Below are 3,619 nucleotides of genomic sequence, written 5' to 3'. Positions count from 1 at the left end.
TTATTTATTTGACAGATCACACCCAGGCAGAGAGGGGGAAGCAGGCTAGGTAGGCTCCCCGCTGAGCAGAGAGCCCAATGCGGGGCTCCATCCCAGGACCCTGCGATCATGATCCGAGCTGCAAGCAGACACTGAGCCACCCAGGTGCCCTAGAAAAGACATTCTTTGGGCACCTGGGTGGCTCAGTGGTTAGGCCTCTGCCTTCTCAGGTCATGATCCCAGGGTCCTAGGATCCAGCCCCACATTGGGCTCTGCTGCTGCCCCTCGGAACAATTTGTTACTTAAACTATAACCCCTGGAGGATTGTACTAGTTACCAAGCACATTTAGATATGGCCTTAAGAAAAACACACTGGCAACAGGTCTTTTGGGGGAAGGAAGATACACAACCCCGAAGCTGGGCAGCTGGGGATGCTCAGCCCGCCCAGGGCAGAACGCCGCCTGCTTCCGGGAAGCGGGAGCACCCGGAACACCTGGTCAGCTCAGGGTGGAACGAAATACCGCCTGCTTCCCTTTTCCGTTGTCACTCCTTTCTCTTCCCAGAAGCGCCCGTTGTTTGCTAGATGAGTCCTTTGAATGTGGTTAACTAAACTTTATCCTCCTCCTTGCTTGTCCACGAGACGTGTGACTAATGTTTGACCTTCATCGGTTCTTCTCTTGGCTTTGTTTCTATCTAATAAAAGTGAGACTGTGGAGTTGCTCGGAGCAGCACTTTCCGACTGTTGTCCCCTGCTTCCAGGCTCTTGCATCTGTCTTGTTTGTGCCTCATTCTCCTGTTTGCCAGTTCGCCACCAACTGGAAGCAGCAGGCTCCTTGCTCAGCAGGGAGCCTGCTTCTCCTCCCTCTGGCCCTCCCCCTGCTTGTGTTCCTCTCTCTCTTTTTCTGTCCGATAAATAAATAAAATACTTTTTTTAAAAAGACCTTATCAAAAAAATAAATAAATAAAAAATAAAAGAAGACCTTATCACCAAAGATAGGGACAAACCTTGATAGCGATCAGCTGTCAGCCTAAATTCTGCTTAGAACTCCTTACTAGTTAAAGCTCCCTTAATACCTGTTATCTTTATCCTGTAAATTCCTCACAAATGTATTGTCTATTTGTATAAAATGTATAAACCTTGCCTGCCTCGGTCATTTCCTTGGGTTTCATTAATGGGCCTCCATGAACTTAAAACTTTTTTTTTCTCCTGTTAACCTATCTTACATAAATTGAATTCTTAGCCCAGCCGGAAGACATTGATGATAGAGGAAGTTTTCCTCCCTGACACCCTGCATTCATCTAGTCTGTAGAGGGCACGTACAGAGCCCCTTCCCTTGTCCAAAGTTGAGAACCTAACGTCAGGGGGCCTCATTTGCCTCATTTCAATGTTCAATCTCCACTTCCCCAGTGAACATGGGAAGCAGGTTTGCTCAGTGCGCATGCTCCATCCTTCCTCATGAATAGTCCTAAATGTCCCCGCCCTTTTCATCAATATGTATGTCAGCCCAACTTCTATAAAACCATATTCTAAGGTCCGGTGAGGGAAGCCGCTTTGCAATGCTTTCTGCAGAAGAGTGGAGTGATGGCGTGTTTTGCTTTCCATTGCGGGGGAGGCAAATACTTTCCCGCAACAGATCTCGCGCTCACCCCTGCGTGGGAAGCAGCTCAGACAGCTGTTTATCCAAGTACTGATAGGGAACCCAAACCATTGTTACATAAGAAAATTCCACCAAGTAGGGGGCCTAGGTGGGTCAGTCCTTAAGCATCTGCCTTCTGCTCAGGTCCTCATCCCAGGGTCCTGGGATTGAGCCCCTCCATCCGGCTCCCTGCTCCGCCGGAAGCCTGCTTCTCCCTCTCCCACTCCCCCTGTTTGTATACCCTCTCTCGTCAAATAAGTAAATTAAGTGTCACTTTCGTAAGATGGGTAACCTGGTGATCGGAGCTGAAACGATGAGGGGAAGGAACTACGTAGACTGATCGATACACGACATTTTAAGGGTTTTGGTTTTGTTTTTTGTTTTTTTGACATCACAAGTAGGCAGAGAGGCAGGCAGACAGAGGGCAAAGCAGGCTCCCTGTGAGCAGAGAGCCGGATGTGGGGCTCCACCCCGGGACCCTGAGATCATGACCTGAGCGGAAGGCAGAGGCTTAACCCACTGAGCCGCCCAGGCGCCCCTAGACGACTTTATTTCTTTTCTTTTATACTTCACAAGATCCGGTTATAAACAGGATACAGTGAACTTGTCTACAGGATGTGAACTGCGTGTGAGACGTGAGCTATGAGCAGGCTGTGGGCTACCTGCAAGCGATCATGTGGGACAAGTGAACAACGATTCTCTCTCAGTTTCAAATGAGAACAAGTTAATGATTCTTCACACTTAACCAGATCCAGCTATTCTAAAGGAGGACATGAAAGCATTCCAGGTGTCCCATGTCTGTTCCGGGCACCAGCCTACGTAGACTTCTGCCCTCCATCTCCTGGAGTTTTCTCACAGGATCCGTCAGGACCCCAGTCACATAGGAGACGATTGGATTGTGTTCCAGCAGAAAGAGAAAGAAAAAAATGCCACCAAGTAAATTAGGAGATACAATTGGCTTTATTCAATGATTCAATTAATGGGCAGCATCCCAGCTAGGAGGTAGAAAGGTGCTCCAACGGGGTGTACAAAATGGAAGTTTTTTATACAAGGACAATAGAGACAAAAAAGTTACCAGCAAATTAAAGTCTTTTCCAGATGAGGGAGCCTGCTTTCAAGGAGGGAAAGCAGAGTGTCATATGCAGGTTACTTCGTCTTTCTTTGGCGGGGTAGAGAGGACCCGGATGTGGCCAAGTCATTGATAATGATTGAAAAATTATACTAGATTACTAACATTACTAACCAATTTAAGGCTACATTTCTGGGGGAAGTTAACATTGCTGTTAGAGTAGGTATTAAGCACCCAGTTCTGGGAAGTTGCTTTAAATGGGGCCTGTGTGTGTTTTAATACTAGTTATGAGGGGCACCTGGGTGGCTCAGTGGGTTAAAGCCTCTGCCTTCGGCTCAGGTCTTGATCCCAGAGTCCTGATGATGAAGTTCTAGAACCTAGGTGAGGTTCGGTGGGCTGAGGTCCGGAGCCGATGACCAAGAAAGAATTCTTGAGACATCTTTGGTGCAAAATGGTGGTTTATTAAAGCACGGGGACAGGACCCGTGGGCAGGAAGAGCTGCTGCCCCGGGTTGTGAGGGATGGCAGGTTATGTACCCTGCGGTTGGGGGAAGGTGAGAGAAAGGGAGGTTTCAACGGAGCTTTCATATGCTAAAGGAGGCCTCCAAGGCGCAGGGATAGCAGAGGCTTGATCAATGTTGTCTTTTGGCAAGCCATTAACATCAAGATGGTTGGGAGATTCCTGGTGGAATGTCATAATCCTGCTATCAAGCATCTTTGTTAGTGAGATTTAGGTATAGAAGAAACTTAACTTCCTTCTACCCCAGCCTCCTTCAGTTTTGTTTATGGAGGGGAGGGTGACATTAAGGCTTGAGGAACTGAGTCATTTGCCTCTGGAAATTGTGCTATTGATAATGTAACTTCTTTGTTCGTAGATCTCTAGGACATTTGTAAATCAAGGGAGACTCCTGTCTTGCAGGATTGTGAGTTAACTA

This window comes from Martes martes (assembly GCF_963455335.1).
Source record: "Martes martes genome assembly, chromosome: 13".
Lineage (NCBI taxonomy): Eukaryota > Metazoa > Chordata > Mammalia > Carnivora > Mustelidae > Martes > Martes martes.
This window is presented reverse-complemented; position numbering follows the sequence as displayed.